This window comes from Sus scrofa, chromosome 8 (genome assembly GCF_000003025.6).
Source record: "Sus scrofa isolate TJ Tabasco breed Duroc chromosome 8, Sscrofa11.1, whole genome shotgun sequence".
Classification (NCBI taxonomy): Eukaryota; Metazoa; Chordata; class Mammalia; order Artiodactyla; family Suidae; genus Sus; species Sus scrofa.
In genome coordinates, this window is record NC_010450.4 from 30,998,551 (window position 1) to 31,010,879 (window position 12,329).

Genomic DNA, 12,329 nt, shown 5'->3' on the forward strand with positions numbered 1-12,329 from the left:
TAGGTCGCAAACGTGGCTCGGATCCTGCATTGCTGTGGCTGTGGCGTAGGTCAGTGGCTACAGCTCAGATTCAACCCCTAGCCTGGGAACCTCCATATGCCACAGACGCAGCCCTAAAAAGACAAAAAAAAAAAAAAAAAAAAAAAAAAAAAAGGCAAAAGACAGAGGATTCTAAAGGCAGCAAGAGAAAAAGAGTTAATTATAAGGGAACCCATATAAGACTATCAGCTGATTTCTCTAAAGTAACACTATAGGCCAAAAGAGAGTAGCAAGATATATACTAAAAGTCCTAAAAGGGAAAAATTTGCAACGTAGAATACTCTACCCAGTAAGATTATCATGCAAAATAGAAGGAGAAATAAAGAATTTCTCAGACAAACAAAAACGAAAAGAATACAGCAATACTGAACCCATTCTAAAAGAAATATTGAAAGGTCTTCTCTAAATAGGAAAGAAGATATAGGATGGAGGAAATCACAATTGGAAAGTAATCACTAAAATAAGCCAGTATATAGTTGAAAAAGAAAAAAACATGCTTAAAAAAACAGAGCAATCACAAATCAATACCAAACAATAATTCATAAAAATCAGTAAGAGGAAGACAAAAGCATAAAATAAAATCATCCAACCAAAAAAAGAAAAAGGAGAAACAGAATCAGCTGGAAACAGTTTAAAATGGCAATAAATACATATTATTGATAATTATTTTAAATGTCAATGGACTGAATGTTCCAATCAAAAGACAGAGAGTGGCAGTCTGGATAAAAAAACAAGAACCTACAATATGCTGCCTAAAAGAAACACCCACTTTAGGGCAAAGGACACACAGATTGAAAGTGAGGGGATGGAAAAAGATACTTGAGGAGAATGGAAATGTTAGAAAAGCGGGAGTCGGAATACTCATAGAGACAAAAGACTTTAAAACAAAGGCCATAAAGGAAAAGAAGGACAATATTTAATGATAAAAGGATCAATTCAAGAAGAGTAGATTACACTCATCAATATGTATGTCCCTAATATAGAAGCACCCAAATACATACAACAAAAAAATTAAAGGAGAAACTGACGGGAATACAGTAATAGTAGGAGACTTTAACACCTCACTCATATCAATGGACAGATTCTCTAGCCAGAAAATCAGTAAGGCAACAGAGATCTTAAATGACAAAATAGAACAGTTAGACAACTGATATTTTTAGGCCATCACATTCAAAAAAACCCAATATACATTCCAAGTGTACATGGAACCTTCACTCTAGGACTGATCACATACTGCAGCACAAAACTAATTAACCTCAACAAATTTAAGAGAATAGACATTATTTCAAGCATCTTCTCTGGCCACAATGTCATGAAACTAGAAATCAACCACAGGAAAAGTGGGAAAAAACTGACTACATGGAGACTAAACAACTAAAAAACCAATAGGTCTGGCACAACACTGTAAATTAACTATAATAAAAATGAAAAGTAAAATAAAAATAAAAGGAAGCAATCCCCCCCAAAAAACAAAACCCCAAAATAACCCCCAATGGGTCAATGAGGAAATCAAAAAGGAAATTAAAAAAATACCTTGAAACAAATGACAATGAAAAATACAACCATACAAAATATATGGGATTCCACAATAACAGTTCTTAAGAGGAAGTTCATAGTCATACAGGTCTTCCTCAAAAAAGAAGAAAAACCTCAAATTAAGACAACGTAAACTACCACCTAAAAGAATTAGATCAGAGAGGAGATCAATTAAATAGAGATTCCAAAAAAAAAAAAAAGGAAAAAAACATCAATAAAACAATAAGCTGATTCTTTGAAAGGGTAAATAAAATTTAAAAACCTAAGGCTAGACAAACCAACAAGAAGAGAGAAAACCCAAATAAAATAAGAAAAAGGAGAAATCTCAACTGATATTGCAGAAATACAAAAAACCATAAAAGGGAGTTCCCATTGTGGCTTAGAGATAACGAACCCAGCTAGTATCTATGAGTATGTGGGTTTGATCCCTGACCTTGCTCAGTGGGTTAAGGATCTGGTGTTGCTCTAAGCTGTGGTGTAGGTCACAGATGGGGCTTGGATCCTGCATTGCTGTGGCTGTTGTGTAGCCTGGCAACTGTAGCTCCAATTTTGACCCCAAGCCTGGGAACTTCTATATATGCCACAGGTACAGCCCTAAAAAGCAAAAAAGAAAAGAAAGGAAAAAACTGTAAGAATACTATGAACAATTATACACCAACAAATCTGACAACTTAGAAGAAATGGACAAACTTTCTAGAAGCATACAGCCCACCAAAACTGAATCAAGAAGCAGATAATTTGAATAGAATGATCACCAGAAATGAAATGCAATATGTAATAAAAACACTCCCTACAGACAACAGTCCAGGACCAGATGGTGTCACTCACAGACAAATTCTACCAAACCATACAAAGAACTTAGGCCCATTCCTCTTAACTTTTCCAAAAGATGGAAGACATCCTACCAAAGACATTCTATGAAGCCACCATCACCCTAATACCAAAACCAATGACACTACCAAAAAAGAAAATTATGGGCCCATATCTTTGATGAATATAGATGCAAAAATTCTCAACAAAATTTTAGCCAATTGAATCCAACAACATATAAAAAAGATCACACACACAACCAAGTGGGATTCATCCCAAGTTCACAAAGATGGTTCAACATATGCAAATCAATCAACATCATACTCCACATTAACAAAAGTAAAGTCAAAACCCGTATGATCATCTCAAGAGATGTAGAAAAAGCATTTGACAATATTCAGCATCCATTCATGATAAAAAATCCTACCAAAGTGGGTATAGAGGGAACATATCTCAACATAATTAAACCCATTTATGACAAATCCACAGCCTATAATACTCAATGGAGAAAAGCTGAAAGCCTCCCGCTTAAAATCTGGAACAAGACAAGGATGCCCACTCTCACCACTTTTTTTCAACAAACTATTGAAAGTCCTAGCCACAACAATCAGACAAACAAAAGAAATAGAAGGAATCTAAACTGGAAGAGAGGAGGTAAAACTGTCACTATATGTAGATAACATGATACTATCTATAGAAAACCCTAAGGACTCCACACAAAAACTACCTGAACTGATCAACAGATTCAGCAAAGTAGCAGGGTACAAGATTAATATTCAGAAATCATTTGCATTTCTGTATACTAAAATGAAATATTAGAAAGGAATATAAAAAATACCTTTTAAAAATCACATCCCCAAAAATTAAATACCTGAGAATAAACTTGACCAAGGATATGAAAGACTCATAAGCTGAGAACTACAAAAGATTAATCAAAGAAATTAAAGAGGATTCAAAGAAATGGAAAGATATTCCATGCTCCTGGACTGGAAAAATTAATATTGTTAAAATAGCCATACCACTCAAAGAAATCTACAGATTTAATGCAATCCCTATCAAATTACCCAGGACATTTTTCACAGAACTAGAAAAAATAATCCAAAAATTTATATGGAAAAGACCCAGAATTGCCAAAGCAATTCTGAGGGGAAAAAAACAGAGCAGAAGGCATAACTCTCCCAGACTACAGACAATATTACAAAGCTACAGTAATCAAGACATTGTGGTACTGGTACAAAACAGATACATGGATCAATAGAACAGAATAAAAAGCCCACAAACAAACCCAGACACCTATGGTCAGTTAATCTTCGACAAAGGAGGCAAGAATATAAAATGGGAAAAATCTCTTCAGCAAGTGGTGCTAGGAAAACTGGACAGCTGCATGTAAATCAATGACACTAGAACACACCCTCACACCATGCACAAAAATAAACTCAAAATGGCTTGAAGACTTAAATGTAAGGCAAGACACCATAAAACTCCTAGAAAAAAACACAGGCAAAACATTCTTTGATATCAACCACACAAATGTTTTCTTAGGTCAATCTCCCAAAGCAATAGAGACAAAACCAAAAATAAACAAATGTGACCTAATCAAACTTATAAGCCTTTGCACAGCAAAGGAAACCATTAAAAACAAAGCAAAACAAAATAAAAAACAAAACAAACAAAAAACAACAAAAAGACAACCTATGGAATGGGAAAAATTGTTGCAATTGATGCAACTGAGGGCCTAATCTCCAAAATACACAAACAAATCATTCAACTCAACAACAAAAAACAAACAGCCCAATTGAAAAATGGGCAGAAGATCTATGTTAAAAAAGACATACAGATAGGTAAAAAACACATGAAAAGATGCTCAGCATCATTAATTATTAGAGAAATGCAAATCAACACTACAATGAGGTACCACCTTCATACCAGTCAGAATGGTCATCATTAATAAGTCTACAGATACCAAATGCTGGAAAGAGTAGAGAGCAAAGGGAACCCTCCTACATAGTTGGTGAGAATGTAAACTGGTACAGACACTATGGAAAACAGTATGGATGTTCCTAATAAAACTAAATATAGAAATACCATATGATCCAGCAATCCTACTCTTGGGCATTTATCTGGACAGAACTACAATTCAAAAGAATACATATACCTTTATGTTCCCAGCAGCATTATTCACAATAGGCAAGATATGGAATCAACCTAAATGTCCACTGAGAGATGAATGGATTAAGAAGATTTGGTACATTGATCATTGTACAACTATAAATACCCAGACACCTATGGTCAATTAATCTTTTTTTTTTTTTTTTTTGGTCTTTTTGCCATTTCTAGGGCTGCTCCCACAGTACATGGAGGTTCCCAGGCTAGGGGTTGAATTGGAGCCACAGCTGCCAGCCTATGCCAGAGCCATAGCAACACGGGATCTGAGCTGCGTCTGCAACTTACACCACAGCTCACGGCAATGCTGGATCCTTAACAGTGAGTGAGGCCAGGGATCAAACCTGTAACCTCATGGTTCCTAGTTGGATTCGCCAACCACTGAGCTACGACAGGAACTCCAGTCAATTAATCTTTGACAAAGGAGGCAAGAACATAAAATGGGAAAAAGACAAGTCTTTTCAGCAAGTATTGCTGCTGGGCAACCTGGACAGCTGCATGCAAATCAATGAAACTAGAATGCACCCTCACACCATGCACGAAAATAAACTCAAAATGGCTTAAAGACGTAAATATAAGACAAGACAGTATCAAACTCCTGGAAGAGAACATAGGCAAAACATTTTCTGACATCAGCTTTACAAATGTTTTCTCAGGTCAGTCTCCCAAAGCAACAAAAATAAAAGCAAAAATAAACCAATAAGACCTAATCAAACTCACAAGTTTTGCACAGCAAAGGAAACCAAAGAAAACAAAAAGACAACTTACAGAATGGGACAAAATAGTTTCAAATGATGCAAGTGACAAGGGCTTAATCTCTAGAATATACAAACAATTTATACAACTCAACAGCAAAAAAGCCAACAACCCAAATGAAAAATGGGCAAAAGACTTGAATAGACATTCCTCCCAAGGAAGATATACAGATGGCCAACAAGCACATGAAAAAAAATCCTCGACATCACTGATTATTACAGAAATGCAAATCAAAACTACCATGAAAACAAACAAACAAACAAACAAACAAAAACAAAACTACCATGAGATACCACCTCACACCAGTAAGAATGGCCCTCATTAATAAGTCCACAAATAACAAATGCTGGAGGGGATGCGGAGAAAAGGGAACCCTCCTGCACTGTTGGTGGGACTGTAAGCTGGTACAACCACTATGGCGGTATCTTAGAAAACTATACATAGAACTACCATGTGACCCAGCAATCCCACTCCTGGGCATATATCCAGACAAAACTTTCTTTAAAAAAGACACATGCACTCACATATTCATTGCAGCACTATTCACAATAGTCAAGACAAGGAAACAACCCAAATGTCCATCAACAGATGATTGAATTAGGAAGATGTGGTATATGTAAATACAATGGAATACTACTCAGCCACAAAAAAGAAAAAACAAATGCCATTTGCAGCAACATGGATGGAACTAGAGACTCTCATCCTGAGTGAAGTAAGTCAGAAAGAGAAAGACAAATACCATATGATATCACTTATATCTGAAATCTAATATATGGCGCAAATGAACCTTTCCACAGAAAAGAAAATCAGGGACTTGGAGAATAGACTTGTGGTTGCCAAGGGGGAGGGGGAAGGAGTGGGATGGATTGGGAGCTTGGGGTTAATAGATGAAAACTACTGCCTTTGGAATGGATTAGCAATGAGATCCTGCTATGTAGCACTGTGAACTATGTCTAGTCACTTATGATGGAACATGATAATGTGAGAAAAAAAGAATGTATACATGTATGTGTAACTGGGTCACCATGCTGTACAGCAGAAAAAAAAATAATGTATTGGGAAAATAAAAACAATAAAAAAAACAAGTACAAATACAGTACTATTAAGCCATAGAAAAGAATGAAATTATGCCATTTGCAGCACTGTGGATGCAACCAGAGATTATCATCACACCAAGTGAAATAAGTCACAAGGAGACAAATACCATATATCATCACTTATAGGAGGAATCTAAAATATGGCACAAACGAACGTATCTATAAAACAGAAACAGACATATAGACATAGAGAACAGACCTGTGGTTGTCAAGGGGGAGAGGGGAGGGAGTGGCATGGACTGGGAGTGTGGCATTAATTCATATTTAGAATAGATAACCAATAAGGTCCCACTGTATAGCACAGAGAACTATATTCAATCTCTTGGGACAGAACGTGATGGAAGGTAATTTGCAGAAAAGAAGTATGTATATATGTGACTGGGTCACTCAAAATTGAAACAATATTGTAAATCAACTTTACTTTAATAAAGAAATGTGAAAAAAAATACAAACAAGTATTTTCCAAGCATCTTCTGATAAACTATTTTCATGTGCATGTATAGTACCTGCAGAATTAAGACTTAATTTTACTTTAAAAGTACAATACAGTATAATGGTTACAGATTGCAGAATGATGTTGCCTGGTTTTAATCCTGTCTCCACTATATTTATATAAGTAAATGGATCAAAAGCTCCATTTCTGAATTTCCTCCTCTTTATAAACTGGGGATAATGATAGTACTTAGATATTCTAAGTATTTAATAGCTTAACAAAGGGCTTAGAATTGAGCCTCGCTCATGAAACACTATATTAAAGTTAGCCATTATTATCCTTATGCAGCATTTTTTTTCTTTTGTTTTTTCTTTTTAGGGCCACAACTACAGCATAGGGAAATTCTCAGGCTAGGGGTTGAATCGGGGCTGTAGCCGCAGGCCTGTGCCACAGCCACAGCCACTCTGGATCAGAGCCGTGTCTGCAACACACACCACAGCTCACAGCAATGTCAGATCCTTAACTCACTGAGCAAGGCCAGGGACTGAACCCAAGTCCTCATGGATACTAGTTGGGTTTGTTACTGCTGAGCCACAACAGGAACTCCAATTTTTAGCAATTTTTTTTCTTTTTTTCTTTTTTTTTTTTAAAGGGTAGCACCTGCAGCACATGGAAGTTCCCAGGCAGGGGGCAGAAGTGGAGCTGCAGCTGGCTGCCACAGCCACAGCCACAGCCACATGGGATCCAAGCCGCATCTGTGACTTATGCTTTAGCTTTCGGAAATGCTGGATCCTTAAGCCACTGAGCAGGAGCCAGGAACTGAACTTGTGTTCTCCTGGATACTAGTCAGGTTTTTCACAGCTGCCCCACCACTGGAACTTTTTTTTTTTTGCTTTTTGCCATTTCTTGGGCCGCTCCTGAGGCATATGGAGGTTCCCAGGCTAGGGGTCAAATCGGAGCTGTAGCCGCCAGCCTATGCCAGAGCCACAGCAACTCAGGATCCGAGCCGCATCTACGACCTACATCACAACTCACAGCAACACCGGATTGTTAACCCACTGAGCAAGGGCAGGGATCGAACCCAAAACCTCATGGTTCCTAGTCGGATTCGGTAACCATTGCACCACGACCGGAACTCCTTGAGCAAGCTTTAAAACTTAATAAAATAGGAGTTCCCGTCGTGGTGCAGTGGTTAACGAATCCGACTAGGAACCATGAGGTTTTGGGTTCGATCCCTGCCCTTGCTCAGTGGGTTAACAATCCGGCGTTGCCGTGAGCTGTGGTATAGGTCGCAGACACATATTGGATCCCGTGTTGCTGTGGCTCTGGCGTAGGCCGGTGGCTACAGCTCCGATTGGACCCCTAGCCTAGGAACCTCCATATGTCTCGGGAGCGGTCCAAGAAATAGCAAAAAAAAAAAAAAAAAAAAAAAAAAATAATAAAATATATGTAACATAAAATTTACCATTTTAATCTTTTATGTACACAGTTCAGTAACCATTAAATGATAACCCCACAACCTTTAAATAGTAACACCTATTTCTCCTCCCTGCCCCTAGCAACCACCTTGTTCTGTCCCTGTGAATTTAATATGACTACTCCAGTATCTCATGTAAGTCGAATCATATAGAATTTATCCTTCTGTGACTGGCTTATTTCACTTAGTATAATGTCCTTAAGGTTTACCCATATTTAGCATGTGTCAGAATTTCACTGTAGTATATAGTAATTTAAAAAATAGTACTTGGAAGTTCCCTTGTGCTGCAGTGGGCTAGTGATCCGGTATTGTTACTGCAGTGGCTCAGGTTTTTTGTTTCAATCAATAGACTGAAAGTAAAAGTTTTCTGCCCTCTTCTGGAATTGACAAGTTAGAGAAGTATGTCCTTTGAGGGCAAGAACCTACCATTTAGGATACACCTAGCCCAATGCTGGCACTCCAATCCGTGAGTATTTGTTAGAAGAACAAATGAGAAGAGTTCCCATCGTGGCGCAGTGGTTAACGAATCCGACTAGGAACGATGAGGTTGCGGGTTCCATCCCTGGCCTTGCTCAGTGGGTTAAGGATCTGGCATTGCCATGAGCCGTGGTGTAGGTTGCAGATGTGGCTCGGATCCCGAGTTGCTGTGGCTCTGGTGTGGGCTGGAAGCTACAGCTCCAATTTGACCCCTAGCCTGGGAACCTCCATATGCCTCGGGAGCGGCCCAAGAAATGGCAAAAAGACCAAAAAAAAAAGAGGTACAAGGAGCAATACTGATGTGCTTGTAATGCATTCAATCCTAGGCAAGGGGATATCATGAGTAATACAGTTTGTGGAGTAAGTTAGGTTTCAAGGCCAAAGTCATAATGCTAGAATTTAAGGCACAATTGTGCATTAGATTCAGGAAAGAATGAAGAAGACAAAAGAAGCTTGGGAAAAAGTTTCAGAATTTACTTCTATGTTTTTGCTAGCCATGAATTTAGTTGTCAACAATTCAATCAGAAATTTCTGAAATATGTGTGCAAAATGATCTATTCCGTTGAAGTACAATGTACTTAAGTTATATTCACTGAGAATATAAAACCATCAGAATTCTGTATTTTCCTTGGATCTGGTGTTGCTGTGGCTGTGGCATAAGCCAGCAGCTGTAGCTCTGATTAGACCCCTAGCCTGGGAACCTTCATATGCCGTGGGTGTGGCCCTAGAAAGACAAAAAAAAAAAAAATCAAAAATCTGTATTTTGGATAAAACACTGCCCACTGCTCTACTAAATGGCATACTTAAGACTTCTAAGATGTCTTTTCACCCCTAAGAGTTGTTTTAATATTTTTAAGTTCCCTCTGTAGGGCAATGGGATCAGTGGTGTCTCCACAGCGTAGGGATGCAGGTTCGATCCCTGGCTTGACACAGTGGGTTAAGGAACAGGCATTGCCATAGCTGCAGTGTAGGGCAACTGTGGCTTGCATTTGATTCCTGGCCCAGAACTCCACTTGCCTTGGGGTGCCCAAAAATTTTTACGAAGGCCCAAAGCCATTTTTAATCAAAAACAGTCTGTGGCATGTAAGCCATATGGTTTAACTAAAAGCAGAGCAATGGGTTTTGCAATGCCCAATTTCAGAGGCAAAGTCTGGTTGTTACTGAAAACGTTTTCAGGGTCTAAGTAAGTACCTGCATATTTCTGTTAGATGGCAAAAGGACAGCTCATGAGAGAGGTCAGGTGGCCTAGGGTGACAATCAATACTGTTTTATGTGGGTGAGCAATGGCTAGAATTCTAGAGGCCCTTTAGAGAATTCTGGCAATCTCCACTGAAGCTGTTCTGCTTTTGTATAACGAAAGTATATTAAGGGGTATAGCAACTAGAATTCAAAACAATGGTTAAAACAACGTAAATATTCTGTGCTAGGCACTTTGTTGAATGCTTTATATTTAATGATCTTTTTATTTCTTAGAACAGTCTGATCATACTGTCTTACCAATGAAGAAAAGGTGACCAAGGTTAAATATGATGTTCCACATCAAAGGCCCAGGTTTTAGGAGAAAAATAACAAATTTACCTTCAATACTGGTTTTCCTTACTATATTTTTAGTCCATAAAAATAGAAGGGAGTAAATAGAAGAAATATTCATTACCTATTCCAGTTTGGGCCTAGATTAGCTGCCATGAAATGTTGCAAAAGGTACCCAGACACATTTAAAATAAAACAATTCAGCTGCCCCAAGAGAATCAGAATTTCATAAACAGTAATTAAAAAAAATGTACTTACAAACACATGTGCCTTAGCAATACTACTTTATAAAAATACTGAGGCAGAATAGTGGGGGCATCCTTATATGATCAGAGCTGGCTCTTTTCCAGAAGGAACTCAGAATCTTACAAAATAATTCAGGGGGAGATGAATCAGGTATTTTCTACAAGGAAAAAGAAGGGGCGTGGGGCTAAGTTCTAACCGTAGGTCAAGAATGGAAGGTGCCAACTTCTAGTCTCCAGTTGGGGTGCCACTGTTACAGTATGGAAAAGGCTGAAATCCCAGCCCAAACATGGCAAAAAATAAGCAGCTGTGAGGTTATTCCCATTGGGGAGGGTTGAGGGGAGGTAAGCTATTGACTGATATTAAACCTAATGGTAAAAGTGGAATTAAAGAGCAGGATATACTTATTCATGTCTCATGATGCCTATCTTCTTCCATTCTGGGACCTCTGTATCCAAAAGGTAGCCTTTGTATTTAGTAAATCCCATGCAATTATGTAATGTACACCAAGCAAAACATATTATCCTTGCTGATAAATAGAAATATCAAGATACCATATCCTAATTAAAAATTAACCAAAGAAAAAAGAGATCTCTCTTCAAATTGTTGTCCTGAAGGGTATGAGATAAAAACAAATACCACCATAACTTACTCAGGAAAATCAAGGGCTGTTTTCACTCCCAAATGCCTAGGTATTTGGGGGTGACTGGCAACTAGGAATAAAAATGTCTAAATTCAAAGTTCAGAAAGAATGGTGTATGTTACCTTTGTAGGTCAATTTGTCTCTCTGCTGGTGCTGCCTTTTTGGCTACGTCTTGCAGTTTGGGTGCTTTGGCATTACCTGTCTCCAAACCTCCAGGGCTTTCCTGACTGACTGCGGCTCTCTTTCTTCCCTTGCTAAGAGGTTTATTTATATCATCATTTTTGGTTGCATTGCCCTGAGATTCAGACTTGGGTCGACGTCCTCTCCTGGGTTTTGAAGGGGCAGGTGGTCCTGATTCATCTACTTTTTCATCTGTTTTTTGTTGGATATTCTCTGCACCAGCTGCTGTTACAGTTCTTTTTTTTCCTCGGTCACTGCTGATGTTGCCCTGGGCAGCCTGATCAGAATTAATCTCCTAAAAGAGCAAAAAATAATTCTATGAACATAAATTCCTTAAATATCACTGAACTGTACTAGAAAGAAGCATTCTGAAAGTATTTAAAGGACTGGGATCCCAGGACTTCAAGTTAAATGCTTTCATACTATGAAGAATATAAACTCCTTGAGGGTAAGAGCTAAACATGGTGCCCAAAGTGCTTGGCATATACTGTATACTCAATAAATGCTCATTAAAATATATAGGCACAAATATTACAGGAGAAAACCTACCCAATTTTGCTTGCATACCCATTTTAAATGAAAAGGTCCTTTTTTTGATACCATGCACTCAATGTATCACTTTTCAAAAGAGGGGAGGAAGTTTTCACTATGATGCATCTAACTAAAATAACTGTAGTAGTTCTATGACATAAAGATCTTAATACCTTACTCCACTCATTCATTCAAACTTTTCTCTTCTTCCTGCATCAATCAATAACCTTCTACTTCTTTCTGAACATTTTCTTTTTTTCTCTAGTTTGGCGTATATATTTTATATATAAAGTCATCTAAAATGTTCAAAGTAATAATATCCCATTTTAATGTAACAGACATAATGGACGTTAGGAAAAAAATAGTTTTCAGAATGAAAGTAATCTTTTTTTGGCTGTGCCTATGGCATGTAGA

At 37.8% G+C, this 12,329-nt stretch overlaps 1 long non-coding RNA gene across 11 annotated transcripts in view; it reads right to left on the reverse strand.

Moving 5' to 3' along the window:
* PDS5A overlaps nt 1-12,329 on the reverse strand; it is a 145,966-nt gene that overhangs the window by 10,185 nt on the left and 123,452 nt on the right. For all 11 annotated transcript variants that reach the window (XR_002346613.1, XR_002346606.1, XR_002346612.1 and 8 more), the window contains one exon: nt 11,327-11,679. This is a non-coding gene — a long non-coding RNA (PDS5 cohesin associated factor A). The remainder of the gene's footprint in view (nt 1-11,326; nt 11,680-12,329) is intronic.